This window comes from Canis aureus, chromosome 32, assembly GCF_053574225.1.
Source record: "Canis aureus isolate CA01 chromosome 32, VMU_Caureus_v.1.0, whole genome shotgun sequence".
Classification (NCBI taxonomy): Eukaryota; Metazoa; Chordata; class Mammalia; order Carnivora; family Canidae; genus Canis; species Canis aureus.
This window is the reverse complement of record NC_135642.1, coordinates 7,691,277-7,708,823: the sequence shown is the minus strand read 5'-3', so window position 1 is coordinate 7,708,823 and position 17,547 is coordinate 7,691,277. Positions and strand designations below refer to the sequence as shown.

At 34.7% G+C, this 17,547-nt stretch overlaps 1 protein-coding gene across 9 annotated transcripts in view; it reads left to right on the top strand.

Moving 5' to 3' along the window:
- The window catches only part of DPH6 (diphthamine biosynthesis 6), a 198,720-nt gene that overhangs the window by 160,290 nt on the left and 20,883 nt on the right, over positions 1-17,547 (top strand). For all 9 annotated transcript variants that reach the window (XR_013369953.1, XR_013369952.1, XR_013369954.1 and 6 more), the window contains 3 exons: positions 1,242-1,439; positions 5,006-8,524; positions 10,026-10,113. The gene's annotated coding sequence lies outside the window, so the exon portion shown is untranslated. The remainder of the gene's footprint in view (positions 1-1,241; positions 1,440-5,005; positions 8,525-10,025; positions 10,114-17,547) is intronic.

Sequence of the window (17,547 nt, the reverse complement as noted above, 5' to 3'; positions counted from 1 at the left end):
AAGTATAATATTGGTTGCCAGAGGCTGTGGGGAGAGGGAAATGAGTATTTATTCAGTGAGTATAATATACTATCAGTTTTGCAAGATGAAAAAGTTCTAAAGATCTATTGTTACAACAATAAGCATATAGTTAACACGGCTGCACTGTACATTTAAAAATGGGTAAGATAGTAAATTTTATGTTGCATGTTTTTAAATCTTCATATATGTGGAAATTAAACAATAAATTTCTAAGTAATCCATGACACAAAGAATAAATCCTGAGGGAACTTAATAATTTCTTTAACAAATTGATAATGGAAAATTTGATATCAAAATTGTGGAAAAATATTAAAGCAATAATTTTTAATGAAATTTATAGTATATATAGAGGATATTGCCACTTTATGCTAGCAAACTGGAAAACCTAGATAATTTAGAAAAATTCATAAAAAAAACTTTGACACCAGAAAAACACAGCAAATCTGGATAGTTATATTAGGTAAATATATTGCTAAAAACCACACACTTCCAGCTCTAAATGGCTTCATCTGTAAATTTTGCCAAGAAAAATTGCCAATTTTAATAGAAACTTTACAAAAAAACAATATAGAAGACTCATTTTATGAGGTTATTATAAGGTAGCTTCTGTTAAGTATAACTGACATTTCTGTTGAAAACGTTTGGGAAACGATGACTCGTGTCCTTTTAAGCGTTATCCTGGAATATTACTGAACAAGGCCACTCAAGGAATATTTAATTCTCTAGGTGATCAACTATTATTTCACATAAAATTTACTGATTAAGGCCTAGACTCTGTGAAGTTACTAATTAATAGCTTTTTGTCCGGTAGGGATGTGAATGATTTCTGTAAGGTAGAACAGATAACCCAAAAGTTACAATTTTATTGCCCTGTAGGACATTAACCATTTCTGTATATCTGTCCCCTTATTATTCCAGAATTCTTTCATTAGTGTATCTTCTCTCAGATTCCCTTGGACTAGCTTTACTCAGTGGGTGAAGTCAGTCTTTACTGACATTTGATACATCTTCAATCTATATTTACCTTAGACTCGTGATTCTAATTTTTTTGAAAAATGTACTTGGAAATAATAAAGCCTGAAAATTAAGAGATTTTTTTAAAAAGTAAAGCAGTCTCACTCATGAACACAGATTTTTAAATCCTTCATGAAACATTAGCAAATTCAATCTGTGAGATAGAAAAATGAATACTGTATCATGACCAAGTTGGGTTATTCTAGGGATGCAAGGCTGATTTAACAACAAAATCAGTCAATGAATTCACCATATTAACAATTACAAAGACAAAAGCATATGACCATTGCAAAAGATGCAGTAAACATCATCCTTCATTGTGAACTGATGAAATCTTTTCATTTGAGTTTAAAGACACAGTAAGGATGCCTGAAATCATCACTTCTATTCAACCAGTGGATAAGGTAAGAATAACAAATGTATGTATGTTAGGGAAAGGAAGAAATAAAACTATGATTATTTGCAGGTTGTAACTGTATAAATAGAAAATGTGAAACCTACGAAGTTCTTAGAATTAATGTTAAGGTTTGTAAAGTTTCTGGAGACTAAAGAAAGGTTAATTTAGAAAAGTTTTATTTACGTATACCCAGAAATAGAAAGTGAACCAAGCTGCCTTCCATTTTCATGTTGACTACACTTGAGCAAATTTTTTAACCTCTCATCCCAGTTTCTCCTTCTTTAAAATAGGAATGATATGGGACACCTGGGAGGCCTCAGTCAGTTAAACATCCAACTCATGATTTCAGCTCAGGTCATGATCGCCCTGTGTCAGGCTGACATTCAAGGGGAAGTGTGCTTGAGATTCTCTCTTCCCCCGCCCCTGCCCCCACTGCGCCACCTCATCCCCGCCCTCCGCCCCCTTCCCCCATCCCTAACCCTCACTCTTGGCATGCACTCTCCTTCTCTCTCTAAAATAAAATAATTTAAATATCAGAGATGATAATACTGAATTTTATTAATAAGTCATTTCCATATTTTAACATCTTTGAAATTGTGTGTCTTACAGTAGATATTGTCTTAGATTTAATGAATAAGTTCGTTTTGATGAAATGAATAAATACAGTAAATTTAAGGTTTTTTCAGCAGTGCCTGGTACTTAACAAATGTTCAGTAAATGTTAGTTATACTTTATAATTTTCTTACAATGTTTTCTAAGTTATTGTTTGCATAAAAGTTCTGATTTTTTATAAATTGATTTTATAGCGCTAACTTACTAAAATTATTTCTGGTATTTTTTAATTTCTTGGATTTCACAAGAATATACAGGTCAATTTAACTACACAGTTCTATCATATACAGATTTTTTTTAAATACAATACTGTGAATGTATTTACTCTTCCTTATGATTTTGATTTTCTTAACATTTTCTTTGCTGTAGCTTGTTTTATTGTAATAATTCAGTACATAATAAATATATAAAATGTGTGTTGATTGACAGTTTGTGTTATCAGTAAGGCTTCTAGTCAGCAGTGGAACTACTATTAGTAGTTAAGACTTAAGGAGTCAAAAGTTATACTCAAGAAATAATTAGGAAAAGACAAATAACATATGATTTCATCCATATATGGAGTTTAAGAAATAAAACAAATGAACCTGGAGTGGGGGCAAAGAGAGGCAAACCAAGAAACAGATTCTTTAACTATAGAAAACAAACTGAAGATCACCAGAGGGGAAGTGAGTTAGGGGGGTTGGTGAAATAGGTGATGAGGATTAATGAAGGCACATGGGGTAACTGGCTGACTCAGACAGTAGAGCATATGACCTTTGATTTCAGGGTCTTGTGTTCAAGCCCCACTTTGGGTATGGAGCCTAGGAGTGCACTTGCTATGATAAGCACGTGTTGATGTTGTAAGTGATTAATCACTAACTAAATTCTACGCCTAAAACTACAATTTACTGCATGTTAACTGGAATTTATACAAAAATTTGGAGAAAGAAAAAAAAGTTATACACCGATTTTCAACTGCACCCCTAACCACTTCATTGTTCAAGGGTCAACTGTATACATATCAATTCAATTTGAATATTTTTACATCCATTTATTCTTTTTAAGTTTTATTTTTCAGTACTTTAATAACAATTGCAGTGAAAATGATAATAATGATAAGGCAACTCTAATGCTGAACTTAACTGTATATACCAGATATTCTTCTAAGCATTTTAAATATGGACACCCTTGCCTTTTTCTTGTTAATGGAAATAGTTAAATTACTGTACTCCAACTCAATGGAATACATCCACTGAAAATATTTATTATACAACACTGATAATTGCATATTACATACCTTTAAATGAAAGGCACAGTTGAGCCTATGGTATGATTATAGTTGTTTAAAATTTATGCATCTGAGAAAAAGGGCAAGAATCAACATGGAGAATGATTTGTTGGGATTTTTTTGCTCCTAAATTTCTCTTACTGTGCTAAAATTAGGCAGTAACCTTTTGTAATTCTTTAATGGTTTATAATCTAAGGACACAATCTATACTTACGCATTAAAGGTAGGGGGTAGCTTCAATTTGTTGCAAATACAGAACTTCTGTGAGAAAACAAGAATTTATTTCAGTGTAATGTTTTTATTATATTTGGCCTTTTCAGCATACTAAAAGTGGGGTTAGGAATTGAAGTTCTTGGAAGCAGTAATATAATTGTAGACAGAATAGAAAAAATGTCAACAAGAATTGATGATTAATGCAACACCTCAGCAAAACAGGCCAGTGTCAAATATTATAAATTAGCTAATATTTAATAAAGCTAATATTATTAAATAATATCAATATTTAGTATCTATTAATTTGAAAATGGATACTGTAATCATAGAAAATGTTTAAATTGCTATGTTATTTAAGTGATAGTATTTTCACAATGAATGTTACAATATGTTAGGTGCCACATTACATCAAAAATTCTATCCTTATTGAGCAAACACTAATATGACACTTTGCAGCTCCATATTTCACAGTCTTTGTTGATCCTTTTATATAAATGTGTAAGTTCATAGATTGTTGATCCAACTCAAACATATAAAAACTTTTTATTGAGAAATACTTGACATACATCACAATATAAGGTGTATAGCATGATGGTTTCATTCACATATATAATGAAATGATCCCCACAATAAATTCAGTTAATATCTATCTTCTCATAGATACAATGAAAAGAAAAAAAAAAGAAAGAAAGGGAAAACTTATTCTCCTCATGATGAGAACTCTTAGGATTTACTTTCTTAACAATGTCCCTGTATAATCTACAGCAATGTTAGCCATAGTCATCGTATTGTACATTACATTTCTAGTATTTTCTTCTAATAGTTTAACCAGAGGGAAAGATTCAAGTCTCTTTAAAAATAAGATTCTTCACTCTTTTAAAAGTAATTTCCCTGGATTAGGCCCAAAGATAGTTCAAGTTCAGTTTGAAATAAGATAGAAACTATCTGCTTATATTTTTGCACATTCTTTAACTGTAAACATAATACATAAATAATTTTCAGTCTTTTTTATAACTAAAGTTCAGAACAAAATTATTGACTTATTTTTTACTTTGTTTATAATTTAAACCATGGTACACACATAGGAAAATATTTTACAATATATTATATCATATACTACTTATTGCTTATTGTACATATACATATTGCTTCTTTTTGTTGATTCAATTTGATATCTATCACTTGGTCATTTATTTGCCTAAATAAGTGAATATCTAACAAGAGAATATAAATCCTTTGGGAATCTTTTTTTTTTTTTTTTTTTTTATTTATGATAGTCACAGAGAGAGAGAGAGAGAGAGAGAGAGAGAGGCAGAGACACAGGCAGAGGGAGAAGCAGGCTCCATGCACTGGGAGCCCGATGTGGGATTCGATCCCGGCTCTCCAGGATCGCGCCCTAGGCCGAAGGCAGGCGCCAAACCGCTGCGCCACCTAGGGATCCCTCCTTTGGGAATCTAAACTTATTATAACTTCCTTTTAAGCCTCTCCTGAACTGTGTTTACTGAAAGAATGAGGAATGGTAATTGAATCTCCTGAGAACTTTCAAATATACAGCTTTCACTTAACTGGAGACTTTTTTTCCATATTCAGGTTAAGTATTTATGTATATCTGAATTTCTGGTTTACATTTTTTACTCAACCCTAATTACAAGCTAAGGTTCTATTCCAATGCATATAATGGGGCTTTTAGCTTGGAACAAATATTTTTTCTAAAGATAGAGACCATTTTTAAATGGATTTAGAATTGGCAGTTACATTTTCTCTTTGAACATAGTGTGTGTCACTCTAATCCTTTTTCTTTCTTGTCTGACTTCCCTTTATCATCAGTGGTAATCACAAACTTCTGAAAAAAAAGGTATCTAATAATAAAAACATTGACTTGATGTTTCAGACTATTCGTAATTGATTATTTCAGGTTTAATTATAAATTATTTCACCTGCCTTAAACACAGCTAACAGCTAAACATAGAAAGTAATGAATGCCTTATCCAGAGACAAAACTTAGGCTAATCGGTTTAGTCTCATTAATTTTAATTGAGTAGTTTTCTACATACAAAACTTTCTGCTTCTCCTCATTTGTTTCCTAATAAAATCATATTTTGGACATGAGAAACAAATGTTGCTAGAGATTGTTTTAAATATCACATTTCCTAAATATTAGCAATAGATCATATAGGCATTTATTACTTTGGGATATTTTTAGTTTTTCTACAACACTAGATTATAAGCTTGATGAGAGGGAACATCATTTCTCTCTTAGCGATTGCTAACATCACAGTACATATAATATCACAGAGGTATTTAGTAGGCATTCAATATTTATTGAATTAAGTTGAAGTGAATTGGCCAACTCTAATTTGTCAAAGGATGATTGATTTAAAAGCCATCTTCTGCAGTAGTCTAGAGTGCTGTCTATTCATTGTCACCATAGATAAAAATAGTTATTAGAACCTGATGTGGTATGTAGTAGAAAATAAGGTAGCAGTATAACCAAAAAGACCTGTTATGGGCATCTCTTTTTGGTTTATGTGCGTGTGTTAATGCAAGTTAGCATGACTATTCACAGAAAAAAAGTGAACACACTTTTACTCATTGGTGAGTACTGAATCTTAAAGTCAAAATCTTTAATGGAGATCTTAAATTAAATAATATCAGATACGGGATCCCTGGGTGGCGCAGCGGTTTGGCGCCTGCCTTTGGCCCAGGGCACGATCCTGGAGACCCGGGATCGAATCCCACATCAGGCTCCCGGTGCATGGAGCCTGCTTCTCCCTCTGCCTGTGTCTCTGCCTCTCTCTCTCTCTCTGTGACTATCATAAATAAATAAAAAATTAAAAATAAATAAATAAATAAATAAATAAATAAATAAATAAATAATATCGGATACTTAAGAACTTTACCTGTTAACAATTCATCTGAAAACAACATGCAATTAATTACCAAGTGTGTTTTAAAAACTAAGACACATATTCAGATTAGTTGTGTGTATTTGGCTTTGGCCATTTATTGTACGATATGCTAAGATATCTTACATTTTGTTTTAGTCCATCGAATTTTGATGTGAACTGACAACATAATTGATACTAAGGAATTACTTTTTTAGGTATGATAATTGTATTAAAATTTTATTTAAAAAGAAAAAAATGAGTTCTCTATCTTAACTTACTGAAATATATACAGATGAAGTGCTATGATATCTGGGATTCCCTTCAACATAATCACAGTGAGGATAAAGAGAAGTGGTTGAAAGGATAGATGAAAAAGATTAGCCTTGAATTGATAAATATTAAAACTGAGTGGCAGGAATACTAGGCTGAGTAGCATTCTCATTTAACTACCCAAAAGAAGGAAATCATATAAACCATAAATTACTGAACACCCATTTAATATTACTGAGAAAAACAGACCTGATGAGCATGCATTAATCATCTTTGACTTCTCTAAAATTTATTGGTTAGTTTTACAGGAAAACATTTAACTTTTTCTCAAGTTCATATTGTGAAACCCGTGTAATAAGAGCATTATGTTTCTATTTGAAAACCCAGTTTAAAAAACCACTTGGAAACCAATTTGAAAAACTGGAGGGAAATATACTTTATTTTCTATTGTGATATACAAATTTACCTTTCATATATATAGCTTGTGTGTCTGTTTTAAACCAAACTTTGTTAGAAATCCAGTCACCTGTTGGGATTAATTGATGAAAGTTATTCTTTAAAATAAACTTATTGGGAGGCTTGGGTGGCTCAGCGGTTGAGCATTTGCCTTCAGCTCAGGGTGATCCCAGGGTCCTAGGGTCAAATCCCGCATCAGGCTCCCCACAGGGAGCCTGCTTCTCCCTCTGCCTATGTCTCTGCCTCTCTCTCTGTGTCTCTTATGAATAAATAAAATATTTTAAAATAAACTTAGTTTTCCTATAGAGAACAAACTGAGGGTTTGTTGGTAGAGGGAAGGGCTAAAAGAGTGATGGGCATTAAGGAGGTACTTGTGATGAGCATTCGGTGTTAAATGTAAGTAGAATCACTAGATTCTACGACTGATACTAATGCTACACTATTTGTTAACGAATTTGAAATTAAATAAAATCTTGGAGGAAAAAATAAACTTAGTTTTCATCTTTTAAAAACTGATGTTTCTTCTAAAGCTAAAATTATAGAATCTCAAGTAAGTATCCTTCTGTATTCCACTTTTGAAATTTGAGGACTTTGAAGAATTAAAATGGATATCTTCTGTCTATTTGGTGTGCTTTAGATCTCTATGGTAATTTAGAAGCATTACACCAATGTGCAATAACAGATTTAACACAGATTAATGTAAATTTAGTTTCTTAAATGTATGTCTGGTACTTTATGTGTGTTTGTTTATATTACTTTGTCCTATTTTCCACAACGTTTATGTATTAATCTATATAACTGAACTCATTTATTAATGGGCGCTAACATACGAGTTTCTAATGCTGGCCTGATACTGCATGATCTGGAATTTTTTTTTTTAACTGATGCACTTTTACTTTGTCTCTTCTGCTTTTAACAGCTATGTATTTTTCCCTTAAGCAGTTCACAGCTCTACACTGTTGTATAATGCTTTTGCTGCTTTGTATGATTGTGCTACTCCAAGTGTTGTGTGACCGTAGTGGCACTTGTATTATTCTCCACTGGTCAGTGACTATGCAGTGTCACCAATATCAACTTGTTTGCCATTCTCATATATTGCATTTTCCTAAGTATTTTGCTTTTTCTCTTAGTTTCATCTTGAGTAAATGTAAATTATACTTACCTATCCAATTTCAGCTTTTCTTAAAGCTTCCTGATTCATCATTTCGTATTCTGCTCACTAATCTTTTTTCTTAGCATTTGGCATCCTCAGACAAGCTGTTTATAGGTAATTGCTCATGTGAGGTGAACTGTAATGAGAACAACATCCCCACTCTAGCAGAGGAAGAAGACCAAAGTGAAACTCCACCTCCCACTGGAAATCATTGACTCACCCTCTACCAAATTGTAAGTCTGTATTTTACTCAGTTACATGCTCTTTTTCTCCCTTATTGCTTTGTAGTATATTAGTATAGGAATACGCACAAAACTCGCTGTTGGAACTTTTTTACCACCTAATATTTGCAGAATATAAACAATAATAATACCAATAACCAGTGTTACTAAGCAGTTTTTAGGCGTTGGACACTTTCCTGAAGGCTTCAGATATTTTACATAACCTAATATAATTTAACTCTAAAGTACCAATTTCTGAATATGTCATTGTCACCATTTTGCACAGCTGGTAAGTTGTAGAGTGAAAATTTAAACATAAGTATCTGACCTCAAAACCTAAGCAATTTTAACCACCATAATATATGATCTTTTTTAAAAAGTACAATTAAGACAATGTGCTCGTGATGCTGACACAACCATTTGAAAAATCCAGACCAGATTGTTCATTATTATTGAGATAAAAAACAATAAACTGATCAAATTACATTATTTTCCACTTAAATAAGTTTGTAGGGCTAACAAAATGTGAAAATTAGTTGTCATAAATACATTTTCTTTCTCTCCTTTCACATCATTGAGTCTTTCTCTTTCCTCTTTTTCTTTAAATTTCTAATTTATCCTTTTGCCTAGTACAAAGATTTGAGAGAGAGGGCCCACAAGCCAGGGTCAGGGGGCAGAGCAAGTGGGAGGAGCAGAGGCAGAGAATCTCAAGCAGACTTCACAAAGTGGGCAGCCCAACACGGGGCTCGATCTCACAACCCTGACATCATGACCTGAGCTGAAATCAAGAGTCAGATACTTAGACTGAGTCACCCAGGCACCCTATCCTTTTGTCTAGTTTAAACATTAATTTCTTTGAAAGTACACACATATACACATACACAAATGTTAATCAGAAAGGAAATTGGATTGGTTACACACACACATAAATTATTTTTATAAATTAGATTATTTTCAGCTTTTTAAAATTTAGGAATAATAATGAAAGCAAAAACTTTGAATTTATGGAGAATCTTACCAATCTGTGTTCCATGAGCTGATTCAATGTAGTGAAAACTTTGTAGATGACCCAGCATCTGACGTGTAAGTATCTGATGCCCTTATCATGTGCTGTCACCTTACCTCTGATTCCAGCTACAGCAGAATTGAACAGGTCTAGGCACACCCATAGTGTTCTACCAGAAGCTTGATCTGTATATTTCTCTATTCTATCCTGGAGCTTTCTCTTGACGCCAGGGGACCTTACTTAGCCCTTATGCCAACGAAGCCTGGAAGAGCGAGGGAGTTACTGCCACCTGCAGCAGCCCTCAACTAACGGGAAACAGGATATTGTGAATAAAGGCACCAGCCTGACATCCTTCAGATGAGCAGTTTTGAGGCACATTCTACAGAGTTCCTCAGAGAATCCCCAGTAGAATTGATCCTTGGTTGCCCAGATCATTAATGAACTCAATAGCATTATTGGTTTTCCTTTCCCTGTCTCATTCCCCATGTCTCCTCACTCCGCTTTCAGGGATTCACCTCGCAAAGAAATTACAGCCAAGTTCACTCTCTTCTTGGACAACCTGACCTAAGACAGGAATTTAGAATTGAATGTTCAGGTAATTTAAATAATTCAATGTTCTTTTGAACCCTTCATTTTAATTTAAAAATTTTAGTGATATTGTTTGAAAATCTTTTTAGCCCTATGTCTGTATTGCATAGTGACGTGATTTATCTGTTTCAGGGAGATGGTTTATTTTGGTATACCTGAAATGTACATGTGCCTCAAAACTGTATTTAAAAGTAAAAAAAATTTAAATCATTAGAAAAACATTTTTTTACATACATTTACCCTCTCTAAATATGCATAGTTCACTTGTTAATATCCAATGATAAAGGAAGGGATGTGTTTCTTCAACTTGATGTTTTATTCGCAGGTTGTTTTATTTTCCAGGAATTCTGTTTTATAGGACTATATTAAGGAAGTGTTGACATCTGTCAGTATAGGTTTCATTTACTGTTTTCTTGCTTTCCTCTTCTTTTTTTTCTTTCTTTATATTTTTCTTCCTTTTTTTCTCTTTTCTTTCTTTTCTTTCTTTCTTTCTTTCCTTCCTTCCTTCGTTCCTTCCTTCCTTCTTTCTTTCTTTCCTTCTTTTCTTTCTTTCTTTCTTTTCTTTCTTTCTGCCTTCCTTTTTCAGGTAAAAAAAACCAGTGTGTTCAGGAAATTCTCCAAGTGGTTAGCAGTGGATTTGCAGTATCTCAGCTGCCTTTCTCTCATTCAATGAATAGAGTGTTACAAGTGCAGCTGCTCAAGCCTTTTCTCCAAGGTGCTGATCTAGTTAAGTTCTTAGTAAGGAAGGAAACTGCTTTTAAAATTCAGAAAAGGAATAAACAGGTTTATTTATTTTTGTTTATTCTAAGCCTCCTCAAAACCTGAATCTATGAATGTCTGGCATTAAATGACCTTTTGTGGTGAAAACCAACTGTCTGGCGACATGCATTTATTTAAAAATTCATAAACATCAGAGTGGTAGGAAGAAAAAGTAAAACCTGTGGATTTGGATTATCTCAGAAATGTGTTGTAAAGCTTTATGCAAATAACCAAGGCTCCTTTCTGGAGTCAGTTCTTCTAGATGCGTGTGTGCATGCACGCAGGCAGTGTTGTCTGCTTCCTTAAAGTGCTTTTGTTAACACCATAATTTTAAATTAAGTTTTTCAGAAAGCTGTTCCTGCTACATTTTGGCATCTAAGATTAGGTCAGTGACCATAAATCTCATTTATGTACTTAATGCAAAGGAGATACTGCTGTCTTGGGAATCATGTGAGCCAGATCCCTTACTTTGCCCCTCTTACAAGATATTGACATACAAAACAAAATGCTCCCATTTTGTTTTGCATCTTTCTTCATTTAAAACTTTAAATAAAGAATGTTTATGCAGGGTTCTTTTTCATTCATAAAAATGGAAATCACCCTTAGTGTCTGCATGAGTAGGCTTATATTCTTGTTCACGAATTCACATGATAGATTGGCCCATAAAATCTTTATATTTGGCTTGTGCAGCTGAGTTCATGGCTGAATACAGAATGATAAAGAAGCTTTAGCATTTTGTGGAAAGAAAAGAAATCATGCCTTCTAGATGGCCATTAAGCTAGCTTTTAACTGCCTGGAAATCAGCTAGAAATGTATAATCAAACTTGCCATTAAAGATATAGTGTTTAGTGTAAATCTGTAAATTAATGCAAAGAGATTCTTTAACATTTATTTGGATTTCATTATATTTTCATGGAAGTCTGCCAATCCAAATATTTTTCTCTTTTTTTTTTCTTTTTTTACATTTCTATCCATCAGAAGTTAAAATAGAAATGATGCATTGTGTCACTGGCCAATCCAGCAGACTATTTCTTTCAACAAATGTGTTGAAAGAACACAACTGTGTATTTACTGTTTTAGCTATCTTGTTTTTAATTTCTGGCAAAATAGTCAGTTTTTGATCCTGGGTAGAAAAGCTCAGTGCTCACATTTCCTGTGGGGTTTTGGCCTTTTTGTGAAAAGGTAGAGGAGAGCTAAATGAATTATGATGCTGTCATCTAAAGAAACCACAGTGTATTTCTTTGCCAAATTTTAGCAAGAACTGAGCTGATCATCTGCTAGTGTAGACCTTTCCTTGAACCCTACTAGCAGTTCACTCGGGCTTCTGCCTGTTGTCGTTCATACTGTGAGAATGTGGCCCACAGAAGTCCTTTTAACCTTCCTTTTCCAAGGTTAATTGATCTAATAACCCCCAAAGAAGATAAATTTTGCCAGAGGAATTTAGAAGTCTAAATTTAAGAATTTAGAATTTCAAACTGAGCTTAAGCAATAGTAAAATTAAGACTGAGTTTTTTCTTAATGTTTATTACTTTCTTGAAAGCTGACCCCCCTCCTATCCTTCACAACTCTATTTCCCTGTATTTTATAGAATGACAGATATTGCCAGATAGCATTGGTGTGTTATAATCTGAGAAGTCAATACTTTCTGGATGTGAATAATTGCTAGTGTACACTGTAATCACTTGATACTGTAGTTTCTCATGCTTCAGTGCTCCTCAATAACCATTAATTTATACTGTTTCTAATATCTTTTACTGACTCCTGAGGATGTATCTGTGCTTGCACTACTGGCATTATGTTCTTACCTATTTGGAATAAATCTAAATATTAAGGATTGTGATCTATGAGGATTCTTCAGTTTAATTTTGTAGCATTAGTTGTAAATAATTTTTCAGGACTTTGATTTATCTTCCTTGATAAAATAATTTTAAGTCTTCTTTTCCTCTTATCACCTATTTCTTTAAGTACCTTTTCTTCTTTTGGCCAGCTACATCCTAGGACTCCTTCCTTTCATAACATTTATTCAGCAAACACTTTTTAGTACCTATTGTGGTTCCTAAATGGGGGGTCTGTCCAATCGGATGGGAGCCCCAACTGTGGGGCAACAATCAGGTGGAAGCCAGTGCCCCCCTCCCAGGTGAAAGAATTCACCTGAGGCTGAAAAAAGAAAATGGAAGTTTATTGAATACACCTCAAGAGAGTGGGCAGGAAGGCAGAGGAGAGGTTGTCTGCAATGACGCAGTGAGTAGGGGCTGTTTTTAACGGGGGAAGGTTAGGAGGTATGCGATGTAGGGACTTCTCCCTTTTCTGTTAATTGTGCCTAGTTGTAAGTAGCCCATTTGTCAATTAGGGCCTATGGGGATTTGGAGGAGGGTCACCTGATGAGCCTGTCTGTATTCAGTCAGGTAATCACTGTGGCCCTTTTCATTCCATCACTCAAGCCTGCCTGCCTAAAAACAGCATCTACACCTATCCTGTGCCAAGCACTGTGCTAGATGCTAGGTGTACCACAGAGAACTTATTGTCTGCCCTCACAGGATTTAGAGTCTGGTGAGGATAGTACCTATAATTATACAAATAGATATGAGAAACAGAGAGACAGAGAGCGAGGAACGCACCTGACCTAGATTTTGGGGGGATTCGGGTGTCTGGGAGTTACCAGGTGAAGCTGGGAGAAAGGAGAAGACAAATGCTGCCTGTTAAAGGTAATACATAGCCTTGTGAGATCTACAAGCAAGAGAGAGAGTGTTATGCCACAGGGGACCAGAAAACAGTGGCAGAAAATTATGAATATAAGTCAACCTACCAGCATGTAGTGAGTGTGTATTTTGTGTGGCATTACTATGTTATGTCATTGAGGTGCAAAGACAAATAGGGAATAGGTCCTGCCCTCAAAGAACTTACAATCTACTGGTAACAGTGTGTATTCAATTTGTATTAAAGGATTAAGATGAAGACTTTTTTGTTTCTTGTTTTTGGTTTTCAGAAAAAAAAAATGAGCATTTTAAACTATATAAGGAATACTTTTATTCCATGAAGAGTGTTCCAGCTGCCTTGCTTGACTTACCTACATAAAAGGCAGCTGCTTGAAAACTGTCCTGGGTATGTTTCTGCCCAGATATGGCAGGCTCTGTATTTGCACAATCAGGAAATAAATCATTAGGGATACCTGGGTAGCACAGCAGTTGAGCACCTGCCTTCGGCCCAGGGTGTGATACTAGAGTCCTGGGGATCGAGTCCCACATCAGGCTCTTTGCAGGGAGCCTGCTTCTCCCTCTGCCTATGTCTCTGCCTCTCTCTCTGTCTTTCATGAATAAATAAATAAAATCTTAAAAAAAAAAAAAAAGAAAAGAAGTCATTAGCAGTTTTTCACAGTGTTTTCCTAACTTTATCCTAGTGAGTTTACGTTTTGATAATTCTTGTTATGTGAAGATAAATAAACTAACCAGAGCAGGCTTTTAAGTCTAGAAGGGTTTAATAAACAAGGTACAGTCACAGTACCATGCCCTTATAACTAGGAGGGTCCAGAAAAGTTATTTGGTCAGGAGGCGGGCAGATAACTAAGGAGTAAAATGGGCCAGTATAAGGTGGCAAGTTTCAATGTTTATTGGGGCAAAGTAGAGAGTTAAATTGCAGAGTTCAGTCTAAGGTTATTCAAAACTACTCTGTTCATTGAATAAAAGGTAGACTCAAGACACCCAAATCAATTTACTTGTCCCTTACATAGATGAGGAAACTGAGGCCTGAGAAGTTGGAGACTTCTCAGCAAGTTACCATCAGGGATGGGACTGGAGCACATTACCACCTGACTTCCAGTTCAGAGACTCTAAACATGGCTTAAAGAACCTTCCCTGGAGATTTTAGTGAGGACTTTTTGGATAGTAAGATTATATTTGATTTTGGAAGGTCAATTTTAGAAGGCTTTTACAAAGTAGCTAGATTATAACTGCTCAGCAAGAACTAAAATATATAATGCTTCAAAAACTTGGAACATCTTAAATTGCAGTACAAAGTAGGGCACCCTGGGTGGCTCAGCGGTTTAGCTCTGCCTTTAGCCCAGGGCGTGATCCTGGAGACCGGGGATGGAGTCCCATGTCAGGCTCCCTCCATGGAGGTCTGCCTCTCTCAGTGTGTCTCTGCCTCTCTCTGTGTGTCTCTCATGAGTAAATAAATAAAATCTTTATTAAAAAAAAAAAAAAAAAAAAAGCAAATGGGTAGGGTAACTAGTGTAAGTTCCAAAAGACAAAATGTAAGACAGCTTCCTTTTGCGGAAACTTCAGACAGTGTTATAGGCCTTTGCACTTGCAGTTTAGTCTGCCTGGAACCTTCTTCTCCCAGAGATCCACATGACTTACTTTGTGCCGGGGAGCATGTCACCTGCTTAGGAAGGCCTGCCTTGGCTGCCCTATCTATGAATGCCACAAACCTACTCTGACACTAGTCTACGATATGTCCTTGTTATATATGTCTCATTAACACTTATCCTTACCTATGGTGGGATGTATTTTACTTCCACTTTGCTTATACCCTGTTTCCCAGCTAGAATGTGGGTCCTTGGTGCCACAGAGTAGGGTGAAGAGGGAGTGGTCACGATTCAAACACACCAAAGGTACTCAGTAAATACTTACTGAGTACTACATGAAACATGAGTATTTTCTTCACTTCTGAGATCACTGTGCTAATTTTAAAAGTAACTAGAAGTAAAATGTGATTTAAAAATTATGTATGTAATTTAGTATTTCCATATACTAGTAATTCCATATACAGAATTTTCAGAGACCAGTTAGCTTTGATAGATGATTCGATTTTATAATTGGCAAATAGGAATAGGTTTTTTTTATAGTTCCTGCTTCCAATAATAAGGATAAAATGTTTAAGCTATTAGATATCTGAGTTAAATACCTAAAGCTTACTGTTTATCACACCTTTAAGCATTCATATGAAAAAAATTCAATGTTGGAGAAGGGTACACAATAAAAAGTAAAGTACTATAGGTTTACACATGTTCAGTCTTAAATGATGCTGACCACGTTTGAAGTACTAGTGTCAGTTTCCACTTCTACCAGCAGTGTACAGTGTATTGTTTTCACTCCACATTCTTGCCAACACTTTGTAGTGTTGAGTCTTCCAATTTTGTACATTCTACTGGTATGTTGTGGTATCTCTGTGCAGGTTTAATTTCCATTTCTCTAATTATTTGTGAGATTGAGTACATTTTTATATATATACTGGCTATTTTGGTTATCTCTTTTATGAAATGCCTGTTTAAGTGTCTTATCTATTTTTGTACTGGACCAACTATCCTTTTTATTGATTTATAAGAGTCCTTTATATATTCTAAATATGACCCTTTGTTAAATATGTCTATTGCATATACCTTCTCCCATTCCATAGCTTGCCTTTTTGCTCTCTTAATGGTATCTTTTTTGGAACAGAATTTGTTCATTTAGTGTAGGGCAATTTCTCACTTTCTCCTTTATGGTTGATGTGTTCAATGTCATATTTAAGAGCACATTTTCAAGCCCAAAGCTATGAAGAAATGTTATCTTCTAGAAGCTTTATCATTTACCTTTCACATTTAAATTTTTAAAAAGATTTTATTTATTTGAGAGACAGACAGACAGACCAAGGAGTAAGGAGAGACAGAAGGAGAGAAAGAGAGAAGCAGACTTCCTGCTGAACCTGAAGCCCGATGCGAGGCTCGGTCCTAGGACCAATCCTAGGACCCAGATATCATGACCACAGCAGAAGGCAGATGCTTAACCGACTGAGCCACCCACGCACCCCTACCCTTTACATTTAGATCTACAGTCTCCCCAATATTGATTTCTGTGTATAGAGTGAGGTGAGGTTCAGATTTTATCTTTTCCATAATCATATACAATTGAACCATCATCATTGACTGAAAGGAAAATTCTTTCTCCAGTAGTCTATACTGTTATCTTTTTTTCAAAATTAACTATTTATATAACTGTGCCCCAAATTGTTTGCTGTGTTTTTTTGGTTGATTTGTCGATTTTTGCCCTAGTACTGCACCATCTGAATTATAAGCAGCTTTTAAGTATGTCTTGATTGCCTCCAGCTTTGTTTTTCAAAATTATCATGGCAATTCTTAGCCCTTAGTATTTCCATGAAAATTTTAGAATCAATGTGTCATTTTTCAACCAAAATAATTCTGGAATTTAGGTCAGAAATACATTAAATATATAAACTAGGTAGGAGAGAATGGAGATTTCTGCAATACTGAGACTTCTGATTTATGAATATGGTATATACCTTATATTAACATTTTCTTTAAAATGAGTGCATTATCTGGGGGGTTTCATCAATATATAAAGCATGTAGCATGACATTTATAAACCAAATATTAGAGTCAGTGGTGGTAAACTAGGAAGGATTAACTCTGACTGGCTGGCTAGTAATATAATTACAGATGATAGAACAATTCCATCAGTAGCTTCCTCTCAAGGCAGCTGGATCTGCCATATAAAGCCAGACTAGTCACAAGTATATTGATTTAACTCTGATGGAGAGATTCTCAAAGGAGGATTTCATGCCCAAGATGTAGGCTATGGGTGGCCTCACAAGAGCAGGAGTACTTGAATCCAGATAAGTGGCCTACATGAATAGGCCTTGGTGCATGGCCAGAGCACATAAAATCAGTATACTCAGAACCAGGACA